General features: G+C 33.6%; 1 protein-coding gene and 1 pseudogene across 1 annotated transcript in view; both read right to left on the bottom strand.

Moving 5' to 3' along the window:
- Positions 1–15,404, bottom strand: part of GUCY1A2 (guanylate cyclase 1 soluble subunit alpha 2) — a 409,569-nt gene that overhangs the window by 35,252 nt on the left and 358,913 nt on the right. The gene's annotated exons all lie outside the window — the stretch shown is intronic.
- Positions 9,393–9,913, bottom strand: LOC146399956 (HIG1 domain family member 1A, mitochondrial pseudogene; annotated as a pseudogene).

The following is a 15,404-nucleotide window of genomic DNA, read 5'->3' as shown; positions in this document are numbered from 1 at the left end:
AAAATTACAAAAGTGAAATTTCACCAGTAAAGGCAAACATATAGTAAAGTTAGGAAGTCATTTACATACAAATATGATATCAAAACCAGCAATCATGAGAAGAGGTGAGTACAAATGCAGGATATTGGAAAGCCATTTGAAATTAAGAAACCAGAAACCTAACAATCTTGTATATAGATAGATACTACTTTATCAAAACCTCATGGTACACACAAAAATGATAAAGCAATCCAAACACAACCCTAAAGAAAGCCATCAAATCACAAGAGAACAAAAGAGAATAAAAAAGACCTGTGAAAACAAATCCAAAGCAATTAACCAAATAGCAGTAAGAACATAAATATCAATAATAACTCTGCATGTAAATGGAGTAAATGGTCTGACCAAAAGACATAAGCAGAATGGATAAAAAACAAGATCCATAATATGCTGTTTATAAGAGATCCACTTCCCACCTAGGGACACATACAGATTGAAAGTAAGAGGATGGAAAAAGGTAGTCTGTGCAAATGAAAATCAAAAGAAAAGCTGGAGAGGCAATATTCATATTAGAGAAACAGACTTTAAAATAAAGATTGTTGAAGAGACTTGTGGTTGCCTGATGGGAGGGGGAGGGAGTGGGAGGGATCGGGAGCTTGGGCTTATCAGACACAACCTAGAATAGATTTATAAGGAGATCCTGCTGAATAGCATTGAGAACTATGTCTAGATACTCATGTCGCAACAGAAGAAAGGGTGGGGGAAAAAACTGTAACTGCAATGTATACATCTAAGGATGACCTGACCCCCTTGCTGCACAGTGGGAAAATAATAAAAAAAAAAAAAATAAAGATTGTTGTAAGAAACAAGGAAAGACATTATATAATGATAAATGGATTAACAAAAGAAGAATATAGAATAATCGCAAATATATATGCACCCAACATAGGAGCACCTCAATATATAAGACAAATGCTAACAGCCATAAAAGGAGAAATTGATAGTGAGGGACTTTAATTCCACATAGACCAAGGGAGAGATCATTCAGACAGAAAATCAAAGAGGAAACACAAGCCTTAAATTACATATTAGACCAGATGAACTTAATTGCTATTTATAGAACATTTCATCTAAAAGTGATGGAATATACATTCTTCTCAAGTACATATATGACATTTTACAGGATAGATCACATTTTGGGCCATAAAATGAGGCTTGGCATATTTAAGAAAACTGAAATCCTATCAGGCATCTTTTCCAATTACAATGCCATAAGTCTAGAAATAAACCTCGAGGAAAAAACCATAAAAAAAACAAAGACTTGGGGGCTAAACAATATATTACTAAACAATCAAGCATCACTGAAAAATATCAAAGGAGAAATTTAAAAATACATAGAGAAAAATCAAAACAAAACACAATGATCCAGAAGAAAGGGTGGGTGAAAAAACTGTAACTGCAATGTATACATCTAAGGATGACCTGACCCCCTTGCTGTACAGTGGGAAAATAATAATAAAAAAAAAAAAAAAGAAAATAAAACAAAACACAATGATCCAAAACCTATGGGACTCAGAAAAAGCAGTTCTAAGAGGGAAGTTTATAGTAATATAATATTACCTCAGGAAATAAGAAAAATTTCAAATAACCACTAAACTTACATTTAGAGCAACTAGAGAAAGAACAACAAACAAAACCTAAAGTGAACAGAAGGAAAGATATCATAAAGATCAGCGAAGAAAGGAAAGAAATAGAGGCAAAAAAAAGAATTGAAAAGATCAATGAAACTAAAAGCTGGTTCTTTGAAAAAAATCAGCTAAATTGATACAATTTTTATTGATAAACTCATGAAGACAAAATAAAGAGGGCTCAAATCAATAAACTTCTAAATAAAAAAGGAGAAATCACAACTGGCACCATGGGAATATGAAGTATTTTACGAGACTATTATAAGCAACAGTATGTCAATAAAATGGACAAGCTAGAAGAAATGGAAAAATTCTTAAAAAGGTATAATCTCAAAAGACTGAACAAGGAAGAAATAGAAAATATGAACAGAACAATCACAAATATGAAATTGAAACTGTGATTCAAAAACTTCCAGCAGACAGAAGTCCAGATCCAGTTAGCTTCACAGGCATATTCTATCAAACCTTCAGAGACGAGGAGTTCCCGTTGTGGCACAGTGGTTAATGAATCCGACTAGGAATCATGAGGTTGAATGTTTGATCCCTGGCCTTGCTCAGTGGGTTAAGGATCCAGCGTTGCTGTGAGCTGGGGTGTAGGTTGCAGACGCAGCTCAGATCCCAAGTTGCTATGGCTCTGGGATAGGCCGGTGGCTACAGCTCTGATTAGACCCCTAGCCTGGGAACCCCCATATGCCATGGGAGCGGCCCTAGGAAAAGCAAAAAGACAAAAAGACAAAAAAAAAAAAAAATCAGAGAAGAGCTAAAACTCATCCTTCTGAAATACTTTGAAAAAAATGTAGAGGAAGGAACATTCCCAACTCATCCTATGAGCCCACCAGCACTCTGATATCAAAACCAGACAAAGATATGACAAAAAAATAAAATTAAAGGCTAATATCACTATGAACATGGATGCAAAAATCCTCAACAAGATATTAACAAACCAAATTCAACAATACATTAAAAGGATCATACACCATGATCAAGTGGGATTTATCCCAGGGATGCAAGGATTTTTCAGTATCCTCAAATCAGTCAGTGTGATTCACCACATTAACAGATTGAAGAATAAAAATCATATGATCATCTCAGTAGATGCAAAGCTTTTGACAAAATTTGAAACCTACTTATGATAAAAACCCTCTAGAAAATGGGCATAGAGGGAACCTATTTCATCATAATAAGGGCAACATATGAAAAACCCACAGCTAACATCATACTCAATGGTGAAAAGCAGAGTGCATTTCCTCTATGATTAAGAAAAGTCTTGCCATTTTTATTAAACATAATTTTGTAAGTCCTAGAAATGGCAATCAGAGAAGACAAAGAAATAAACTGAATTTAAATTGGAAAAGAGGACTTAAAACTGTCACTGTTTTCAGATGATGTGATATTATACATAGAAAAATCATAAAAATACTACCAGAAAACTACTACACCTCAACAGTGAATTCCATGAAGTTGCACCATCCAAAATTAATGCATAGAGATCTCTTGCATTTCTCTACACTTACAATGAGGTATCGGAGAGAGAAATTAGGGAAATAGTCCTATTTATAATTTCACAAAACTAATAACATTCTTAGGAATAAACCTATATATGTAGGCAAAAGTTCTGTACCCTGAACACTATGATACTGATGAATGCAATCAAAGATGACACAAACAGAAGGAAAGATACATTATGTTCTTGGATTGGAAGAATTAATATTGTCAAAGTGACTATAATACTAAAGTAATCTACAGATTTAATGCAATCCTTATCAAATTACCAATATCAGTTTTCACAGAAGTAGATCAAATATTTTAAAATTTGTATGGAAACACAAAAGATCCCAAACTGAAAAAGAAAAATAGAGCTGGAAGAATCAGGCTTCCCAATTTCTGACTATACTAAAAAGCTACAGTAATCAAAACAATATGGTAATAGCACAGAAACAGAAATATAGCTCAATGGAGCAGGATATATAGCCAAGAAATAAACCAACACACCTGTGGTCAGTTAATTTAAGAAAAAGTATCCAAGAATATACAATGAAGAGAATACAGTCTCTTCAATAAGTGGTTCCTGGAAAACTGGACAGCTACATGTAGAAGGCGAATTTAGAACATTCTCTAACATCATGCATAAAAATGAACTCAAAATAGACTTCACACCTATAGTTTAACTCTACATACTACAAAACTTCTAGAGGAAATCATAGGTAGAACACTCTCTGACATAAAATGCAGCAATATCTTTTCAGATCCACCTCTTACAGTAATGAAAGTAGAAACAAATACATACAAAAAACGCAATTAAACTTAAAAGCTTTTGCACAACAGAGGAAACCAAAATATACAAACAGCTCTTGCAGCTTTATATCATAACAAACAACCCAAACAAAAAAATAGTCAGAAAATCTAAATACACATTTCCCAAAGAAGACAGACAGACAGTCAAAAAACACATGAAAAGATGCCAAGGGACACTAATTGGAGAAATGCAAATCAGAACTACAATGAGGTATAACCTCTCATGGTCGGAATGGCCATCACTGAAAACTCTACAAACAAAATGAATGCCGGAGAGGGTATAGGGAAAAGGGAACCTTTCAACACTGTTTGGTGGGAATTTAAATTGGTATGACCACTACAGAAAATACTATAGTGAAAATGAAAACAGAATTAATTTATGATCCAGCAATCTCACTTCTGGGCATGTATTAGAGGAAAATCATATTTTGAAAAGATACATGTACTTCAATGTTCATTGCAGCACTATTTACAATAGCTGATACATGGAAACAATCTAAATGTTCTTCAAAAGAGGGATGGATAAAGAAGATGTGCTATAGGAGTTCCAATTGTGGTGCAGTGGAAACAAATACAACTAGAAACCATTGGGTTGCAGGTTCAATCACTGGCCTTGCTCAGTGGGTTAGGAGCCATCATTTCTTTGAGCTATGGTGTAGGTCACAGACACAGCTAGGATCTGGAGTTGCTGTGGAGTGGGCCAGCAGCTGTAGCTTCAATTAGACCCTTAGCCTGAGAACCTCCATATGATGTGGGTGTGGCCCTAAAAAAAAGCCAAAAAAAAGATGTGGTACATATATACAATGGAATATTACTCAGCCATAAAAAAGAATGAATGAACTTATGTCATTTGCAGTAACACAGATAGATCTAGAGATGATAATACTAAGTGATGTAAGTTAGACAAAGATAAATATCATATGATATTACTTATATGTGGAATCCTAAAAACAGAAATAGACTCACAGACTTCAAAAAGAAGCTTATTATTCCAAAGGGGAACGGTGGGAGGGAGGGACACATTGGGAGTTTGGGACTGGCACAGGCAAACTTTTGTATAAGGAAGCATCTGATGTCATTCCATGTGCTATTACAGTGGATATGAACTTTCTCATCTGTCAGTCTCTTGTTCTTTTTCTCTCATCACCATCATCTATCTCCAGTTTAATGAATATTAATGATAATGGTGCCACAATGTATATTTTTATTTGTGAAAGTGACCACTAGTAGAATCTTTTTTTTGTTTTGTTTTGTTTTTTTGCTATTTCTTTGGGCCGCTCCCGCGGTATATGGAGGTTCCCAGGCTAGGGGTCGAATCAGGGCTTTAGCCACTGGCCTGTGGCAGAGCCACAGCAACGCGGGATGTGAACCGCTTCTGCAACCTACACCACAGCTCACGGCAACGCCGGATCATTAACCCACTGAGCAAGGGCAGGGACCGAACCTGCAACCTCATGGTTCCTAGTCGGATTCGTTAACCACTGCGCCACGATGGGAACTCCTAGTAGAATCTTTTGATATGGAAAGTTATATATTTTACTTCTGTGAATTTTTTGGTTATTTCTTTAGTTCTGATAATTTTTTGGTCTGTATTTTTTTCTGGATTTCTGCCCAGTTAGATATTAGACTTGGTAAATTAATCCTCCAATTAATTTCCTTTTATCTCTGATTTACTTTGTACATTTTTCTGCTTTACTTTCTGAAATACTGCTTCCAGCATTATCTCCTAATTCTCTTGTAGAATTCAAAACTTCGGATACTAGATTTTAATTTCCAAGAGCTCATTCTTCTTATAGGTTGTTTCTTTTTTATATGCTTTGTTCTTACTTGCTATCTTAAACCTGTGGCAATATTAATCATCCTTTTTGTTTTCTTTTGTTCTCTATTTTGTCTCTCCTTCCTCCAAATGCTCATTGAGTAGTTGTTATTGTTGTTTTGGTTTTGTTGTTTGCTTGCATATTTTAATCTTTCTCTTTAATGTTAAAGGCATTCAAAAAATGACTAATATCCCCAGAAGTCTCTTCTATTTAACTGTGAAGTAGTATAACATGATTGGAAGCTTTATGTGTGGCAAGATTTTGTGAAATTGTGGGTCTTTCCTAAGCATTTCATTAGGGTTCCCAATTACCAATACATTTATTGTTTTCCCCTTGGGCTAATTTGTCCAATTAACAATGTTTGAATTATGTATGTGGCATTACATCTGGCTTCCATAATTTGGAAAGTTAAATGGAGGAAATGAACTGGGAATCTGACTTTTCAGTATATTGACTTTTAGTTAACCCCCTATATTCATCTGCTCAAATTTAAAGACATTTTGGTTCAATATGTCAAGGAAAATAAACCCATAATATACTTCCAGAGTTACATGCTCCTCCCAAGTCTATGCTAAATAATAGTTTTAGATAAGCACATGGCTACCCAGCTAGAAAGTACATTTTTCTTTCTTTATCTCTTTTTCTTTCTTTCTTTCTTTCTTCCTTTCTCTTTCCTTCCTTCCTTCCTTCCTCCCTCCCTTCTCTCTTTCTCTCTTTCTTTCAGGGCCACACCTGTGGCATATGGAGGTTCCAGGGATGGAGTCGAATCAAAGCTGTAGCTGCTAGCCTACCCACCATCACAGCAACACCAGATCTGAGCTGCATCTGTGACCTACACCACAGCTCATGGCAATGCTGGATCTTTAACCCACTGAGCCACAACGGGAGCTCTAGAAAGCACATTTTTCAAAATTCCTTGCAACACATTTCTGAGTGATTACTAGGTTTCTACAATTAGATTAACATGCTCAAGATTTAAATATCAGAATTGAAGTAGATTTCATTTCCCTTTGGCAACTGACCATTAACACTGAATTTTGCAGAAGGCTCCAGTTTCTAGTTTCTTCACTATCAAGAAAATGGCCCAGTATTGGTGACTTTTCCTCCAACCCCCTAATCTCTGGAATGCATATTTAGGCATCCACATTTCAGCTTCTTTATGTTCAAAGATTAGTATGGCTGCGGCGATGGCTCTAGACCTAGACCATTATAGTTCTAGTGGTGACCTCAGAGGCCTAATTAGCCAGTTCTATACTTTATGGGCATAATTTCAAGATACTCAAGTTTAGAATCTGCCATCTTTTCCCCTTTCATGATTCTGTAAGCATATCATTCACTTTATTAAATTTCTTCCTTCTTAAAATACCTGTGTTGTTTTCTATTTCTTAAACTTCTGGAATTTCTCTCAATTATACATTGGATTTTATAGATTAATCGTCTGGTTTGGTAATTATTTATCTGATATCTTTTTTGCTAAGGAATACATTTAGAATCTATTATAATGGCATTAGATGTTGTCTTTGAGTGCTGAAGAAATATGACAGTTCTGAGAAAAGAAAACGAAAAAAAATAAAAAGTTTTTATGGTTTTCCTAAGTGTTTTGTAGTTCCCACTTTTTTTTTTTATTATTCACCTTCTTTCCATCTGAGTGGAAGAAAAGGAGTTCTCTGTATTTGTGCTTTATGATTGACTGATCTGGGACAGTTTGAAGATAGGCCCAATGAAACTACAGTTATGGAGTCAGCCTAAAATCTCTTGAAATTCAATAATTCATACTTTTAAAATAACACTCTGTCCAAATAAGGAAAGTAAGAATATGGTCCACTGTGAAATAAAACAGATGGATCTCATCAAATTTGTATGCATTGAGGTTACAAACATTTTAAGTTGCAGATTTTGTTGCAATTTTATGGAATTATCAGCTTGTGGGTTCTAAAATTCAAGTTAATGGGTAAGTTTTCAAAAAAGTCTCCCTGTATGTCCCTGCAAAGTATAAGGCAGAGGGACACAGAGGCTCTCTGCAACACCCTGGCTTATTTATTTTTTTGCAACCACCTTGAGTATCAATAGCAAAACAATGCTCAAAATAAATCCTATAGTCTGTGTGTCTAGTGCTTGCTAGAGGGTGCACATTCTGGCATGTGTTTCCTATTTGGATGGAAAAATAAATGCTTCTTAAATTCCTAATTTTAAGTTGTTGAATAGCTAAAGATGATTCTGCACCATTGGTTTCTGTGGACATTGTCAATTTTTACCTTTAACAGCCTAAAAACCCCATTTAACAACTAAATACCAAAGAGGTATTTGAAACACTCACTAAAAATTTTTAATGTCTGACAGGTAAAAATTTTAAATGAGATAGCAAATGAGAGATTAGAAAAGATAAAAGGTTTTATATACTAAAAAGCTAAAAAATTTCTTCACATTTTTTTACTCCTCTGACCAAAATTACTTTGTAAAAATAAATCCAACATCACACTAGTCTTTCTCTATAAAAGACAAGAGGTAGAGTGGAAACAAAAAAAATTTCACATTTGATTTCATTATTAAAAAATTAGAAGCAGAAGCAATTTTTAAGAGTTATATGTTCTCTATTTTATATACTCCTGAACCAATCAGAAGCAGAATTAACCTAGACACATTGTAAGGAGAACATACAGAGTTCAGTCCCAAAGAAGGCAAATCAGCTTGAAGAAAATATTTAGGAGCCAGAAAACAAAAACCAAACTTGTCTTTTTTTTCTTCAAATTTAAACTTTTCCTCCTCCTCCTATTCTTTCTCCTGTTTTTTTTTTTTCTTCATTAAAAAAACATGTTCACTTTTTTTAATAGTACTACATTTATCATGTTATCACCATGGAATTTATAAATTCAGGTTAGACAAGAAAATTTCACAAATGCAATACAGCATTCCGTAGTATACCAAACTTTGCATATAATTCCTGACCAATCCAGCTTGCTTATAATCATTAAGCACTTCCAGTATAATCTGACATTTGTGATTCTTAGAAAACGAACCTCCTGCACACATTTTAAAAAGTGTTTTTCATTTATCTCTGCATTCACACTGAAAATATACATTTCTATTTCAAGATGACAATTAACTTTTTTTCTAAAATAGCAGCAGCAAAGCCTAACTCTGCAATAACAAAAGAACAAAACTGAGATCAATAATTAAGTTATTCTTGTATTTACAACTATGATTCTGAAATAAATAACTACTTCTAAGCAGTGCTGTTATCAGCATTTCAGGTTTGGTTAAACATACACACATTGTCTGTGGTGATGAGACTTAATAATATTATATTCCACACACTGTTCTAAAAGAGTTCTTCAAGAGCCAACCATCCCTAAATACTGAAGGCCACAAGGCAAATAAGATTCCTATACAACATCTAAAGTATGTGATATTCTGCAGCAACTGGGAATATTTCATGATTGGCTTGTTGACTTCTTTAGAACTAAATTCATGAGGAGACTTTAAGAAGGTGGACATTTTACAGTTGCCTTGTGCTTTAAAAGCAACATGTTTCTTTTGTGACTATTTGACTCACTTGAATGATCTAATTAGTGAACTAGTCACCAGTAATTTCATGACTAGGCAAATCAGGCTCACAAGAAAGGAAACTGTTTCAAATTACCATGTTATTTTTTGAGCCATTCAAACAATTTATTTTTGATGCAAATATATAATCTCAATATGACAAGACTAGCTAAAGCAGCACTACCAACAATACCAAGATATCATCTCTTCTAAGATTTAGGTTTTGCCTGGAATTCCTCATATATGGAGTAGTCCATATCAAGAATCATGCTTTCACAACAAAGCTTTGGGCTGCCATGCACATGTGAAACAGTTGAACAGAAATTTTAGTATCCCCCCTGATCTTCAGCTTATCTAATCAATATGCAGTGATTGCTGCAAAACCTGCCATTCCAACAGGGACAAATTGTGCCCCTCTAGCTTTTCAGATAAATTTAGATCCATGATCTTCATCATATGAAGAAAGGGAAATATCTATGTTGGTTGACATAGTGATTGATGAATGGGATGAGACAGGAGAAGAGGTTGGTAGGTAAACCCTAAATCTGATCTCTTATATTTTACATCCCCCACCATTCCCTACTCCATACAAGTGACATAGGAGAAAATTAGCTAATGACATTGGTTAAGTCACATTAGTTCTCTGGTTCTCAATTTCCTTGTGGAAAAAGAAAGACTTTGATCTGATTTATTCCAAAGATTATTTATGAGTCTAACATTTAGTGGAAGTTGAGAATTTATATACCTACTCCCATTATAGAGGGTCATGTAAAGAAACATGATCAAATACTTTAGGTTTTGACTTACAAATTTGAAAGAGTCCCAGGGAAGATCTCTTTGGCCAGCATCACAAAAGCTGATTATGGACAGTTTTGATTTAGTAATGGGTGACTAATGCATGAGAATCTTTGCACTTTATTCAGGACCATGAAAAGAATTATTGAGTAGAGCATTTAGAGAGAGATTTCTCATAGTACACTAAGTATTACACACAAAAGAACAGTGAAGGGAACTGACTGATAAAAGACTAAGTCCTAATTAAGACAAATTTCAATTTCCTAGTTTAAATATGACTTCTCCAAACATATTCTATTTTACTACATTTTAAAATGTATTCTCATAATAAAAAATCACAATCTTTTATTTTTTTGAAGGTAGACTGTTTTGTATTGACAGAAATTGAAACATATCTGTTTACTTAATATAACAACCCATATTCAAATAATCAGATATAACAAAATATAAAATTTGGCCAATTACTTTAAAGAACAATGTGCATAAATGAGGAAAAGGGAGAAATTGATTCAGAAAAATTTGATTACATGCTAAATCTTTAAATAAATATTTTGAAAGAAAAATATAAGTTCATAATGCATTATTGTTTTTAAAAGTAAGTAAAAATGGATTTCCAGTTCCAATGCTAAGTGTTGACCACACAACACATAGAATGGCTATGTGATTTTTATCTGGTCAGCCCTATAAATATTTTTCTAAAGATATTCATATCTTATATGTTTTCTTCATATGCTCATAACTTCAGTCCTAGTTCAGATTTGGAAGAATAATGTTGTCTTTTAGTAGTCATATTTCCTCTAGTTTTCTCTGTTCTCTCCATGTGGAACATTGTCTCCAAATAAGGTTTCCTTTGATCATATTGTTTCAGGCTCAAAAACATGGAATAGGTCTTTAATAGCATATAGATTTAACATTATCTAGGTTGAAAATTCTCATCCTCACTAGATATTAAAACTGTCATAATTTTTTAAAAATAAACATTTTATTTTGGAATAATTTTAGATTTACAGAAGTGTTGCGAAGATAGTACAATGAGTTCTCCTATACTCTTTACTCAGTTTTCCCTAGTGCTAACATTGTATATAACCTTGGTATATTTGTCATAACTAAGAAATTAATAATATTATAATATTAATTAAAGACTTAATCTTCACTACTTTACCACTAAACTCCCTTTTCCTTTCCAGAATTTAGAGTAAAATTTTTGGAAATAATATAGACCTAATTGCTTTTTTTTTACAATTCAGGAAGAAACAGAGGGTAAGATTATTCATGTGACTTATCTATGGTCATAAACTAATGAGTGGCAGAAGAGTAATATGAACTTCAGTCTCCTCATAAATTTTATTTTTGGTCATTAATTTATTTTAATCAACCAGAAGTGATTTTTTAAATTATGGGTATGGGCCACTTTGAAAATCTAATAAGAGTATTAGAAAAAAAAGTCTTTCAGAAAAATACACATGTGAATATGCATAAAAATATGTTAGAAAACTCATAAACACACTAACCTTAAGATTTACTTAAATGCTACAGCATCACTCAACACACTATATTTTTTTATGTTCTATTTTGGATTTTTAAATCATATTTCACTTAAATTGGTTCTATTGCCAATAAATATTTAAAAATTACTTTTCTACTTCACCTTTTTTACCTAAAATGTTAACATCTAAAAAAAATTCAAAAGGTCCTTTATCCTTTGTTATTTGCAAAATAAACATTTACCTCCCATTCACCTGTAATAATATCATTTTTAGTGAAGAAAGGAAAAGGAATATGTGAGTTGGTTTTCCTTTTGCTTTAGATTATGCTCAATTATCTTAGTAACTGATTTTCACTTTAGGTGATTTAGAAAATGTGAATATTTATTAAAACATGGGTGTTCCCATTGTGGTGCAGTGGAAATTAATCCAACTGGTATGGATGAGGATGAGGGTTTGATCCTGGCCTTGCTCAGTGGGTCGAGGATCAAAAAGATGCTGTGAGCTGTAGCATAGGTCACAGATGTGGCTTAGATCTTGCATTGCTGTGGCTGTGGCGTAGGCCAACAGCTACAGCTCTGATTCAACCCCTAGCCTGGGAACCTCTATATGCTGCTGGTGCAGCCCTCAAAAGAAAAAAAAAAGATTTTTTAAAACTTGGTGTTACTTATAAACATTATTTTTGGCTAATAACACAGCTACTTTTTGTACTTCATAGAAGTTCCTTTTTTGTGTGTGAAATTAATAGATGTCTGCCATATTAAAACTGTTGACATGAGCCAGATTAGGGCCTTTAAATTTTGAACCCCAAACTAAGTAATTAACTTTTTAGCATGACTATCATGGGAAAAGAGGCACCCTTCATGCAGAGTAAAGAATGTGTCCTAATATAGGACAAATAGTATTTTTAAATTCAATCTAGAGCCTAATTATAGAGACTAAACCAATGCCCAAAAGTGAATTAAACCATAAAAAAGTGTCAAAATGCCAGTCCCACTTTTTCATTTAATAGTTATGAAATAATAACTAACCATTATTACACAGTACTTATATAGATCTAACTGCTTAAATTAGTTGTCAGAATCAATGCCAAAGTATATACACAATGTGTAATAATGGTTAGTTATTATTTTATAGCTATGATTAGCTAATAAGTACATATATAAAACTTTTACTAGAAAAATAACTAAAACACTTTATTCTTCCTCAAAGACTCCAGTGTGACCTTTAATGTACTGATGAACATACAGAATGATTGAGGTGGGATACTCTAAAGGTCAAGAAAGATCAGATTTATTTTCAAAAATTAGGAAGGCTTATGATTTCCAATCCCCAGAATTATATTTTTGGGGAAAAATGTGGTTTGATAGAGTCTGAGACAAAGGAAGAAAGAGAAAAATAAAAATGTCTAAATAAATAGAATATGTCATTCAATTTTGCTATATGTGACAATATCAAAAAGATAACATTAATGTTATTGTCTGTAATTGAAAATATAGAAATATAATCTCTTTTTTTTTTTTTTTTTTTTTTTTGCTTTTCAGGGCTGCACCTGCAGCATACAGAGATTTCCAGGTCAGGGGTCAAAATGGAGATGCAGCTGCTGGCATATGCCACAGCAATGCAGGATCCAAGCTGTGTCTGTGAACTATAGCACAGCCTGCATTAACACCAGATATTTAACCCACTGACTGAGGCCACGGATCAAACCCAGGTCCTCATGGATACTAGTTGGGTTTGTTACTGCTTAGTCACAATGGGAAAGCCCTAGAAATATAATTATTGAGGCACAGCTTAATTTTTCCTTTTGGAAACACTATTAATCATTTGTCTTTACTGATAATTTTGTTTTGTAAAATATGGGGTTGACTCTTTTTGGTGCTTCTATAAAAGTAATATGATCAATAAAATCACTTAAAAGACTGACAGAACAGTAAAATGCCAGCCCGAATACTTAAAAAATAATATAGTCACTGGAGTTCCCTGGTAGCCTAGTGGTTAAGGATTTAGCATTGTCACTGCTATGGCTTGGGTTCGATCCATGCCCCAGGAATTTCTGCTTGCCATGGGTGTGGTCAATATATACATGTATATAGTCATTAGTGCAGATGAGCATTTTTGTTTTTTAAAAAGAGGAAGCTATAAGTAAACTACTAGACAGACTTTTCTGAAGTCCTTTGGATGTCTTTCCTTAGGAAAGACAATAGGAAGAAGAATAATTATTTACAATATAATATCTCACTCTTGTATAATAATAATATTGACAAAGGAATAGAAGCAGATTTTCTACCTACTGTTTTTAACAAGATTAGTAACTATCATCTTTTACATGCAAAGAGAAATATACCCAAGTAAGTTCATATTTCATCAATTATTCCATGCATATCTCAATATACTAGAAAGACGTCTTCCACTAAATTGTCTAAAAAGTAAAATTAGGAATAGTATGCCTGTATTCACAGTGATTTTTATCATATGCATTAGACTCAAAATGGTTGCATCACAGAAAAAAGATAGTTTTTTGTTTAATGCGGAGGCCACAGTTTCATCATATACTCTCATGTTCAGATCCAGCATTAGAGATAACAGATATGGTTAGAAATATGGAGATACCAGGTAAGTATTTTAGGAAAAACACTCCTCTTCTTTATTACCTTGAGTATGAAAAGAACTCCAAGATAGTAAAAGTGTAAGCTGGGCATATTCACATGTACAGAAATAGGAAAGGAGCAGAATTTCCCCTGCTCTGATTATAGCTTGTTCCCTACTGCTCTTTTTACCATTCTCTTGCAGAAGAAATCCTCTCATTAAGGCATATTCAGAAATTATTGTTCCTTATCCTTAGCTATTAAGCCAAAGAGATAGTTTGGCCCTGGATAAGAACTCAGGGTCTAGAGTAAGGCAGCTATGAATCTGAAGTCTGACTTTTTTAGCTATGTGTTCTTGGTGGCTTATTTAACTTTTCAAAGACTCAGATTCTTCTTATCTGAAAAATTAAGGATAATACCAATGCTTGACTCACAGCCTTGTTGTGAAGATTAAATGAAGTAATGTGAAAAAATACAGAGAAAAAGTAATTCAAAATACACTTGATATTACTATTATAGCATTTTAGGACTAAAAGCTATTTTAGAGATCATTTAGGTAATTTTCTTCATTGTAGAGATGAGGGGATTAAAGTCAAGAAACATTACCAGGCTTGCCAAAAATTACACAAAAGGTTAATATTTGAATCAGTTCTCCTGATTCCTAGACTAGAAATCTATTATGCCAAACTCTAGCTTAAACAATGTAGTTTGTGGAGTTAGTTTTAAGTTTGATGCTAGTGATCTAAAGATATCTATAAGTTAAGAATTACAAGTTTTTGATTGCCTAACTTTTTTAGAAATTAGACAGGGTTAGCTATGTCTGAGGGCAGACTGTGAAATAAGAAAGCTGAGATCATCTTACATAAATTCCAGTTTTTCAGGGCTACTTCTTAATTCACTTCTCGAGCCAAATGCTCTACCACTTAAATATATAAATAAAATCATTCTTTGTTATGGAATTAATGTTTGTGTTCCCCCGTAATTAATTTGCTGAAACCCTAACCTTCAATGTAATAGTATTAGGAGGTGAGGCCTTTTGGGAAAAAGTTATAGTTAGACGAACTTATAAAGTTAGAGCTCACATAATGAAATATGATTAGTGCCCTTATAAGGGTCATAAGCACTTCCTTCCTCTCTCTTTCTACAACATCAGGATGAAAGGAGAAGTCAGACAAGAGAGTTTTCACCAGAACCTAACCATGCTGGCACAACGAT

The sequence above is a fragment of the Sus scrofa genome, chromosome 9, assembly GCF_054392235.1.
Source record: "Sus scrofa isolate SSC_HxYL_T2T_F1_AM1 chromosome 9, Sscrofa_HxYL_maternal_Yorkshire_Landrace_v2.0, whole genome shotgun sequence".
NCBI lineage: Eukaryota > Metazoa > Chordata > Mammalia > Artiodactyla > Suidae > Sus > Sus scrofa.
This window is presented reverse-complemented; position numbering and strand designations above follow the sequence as displayed.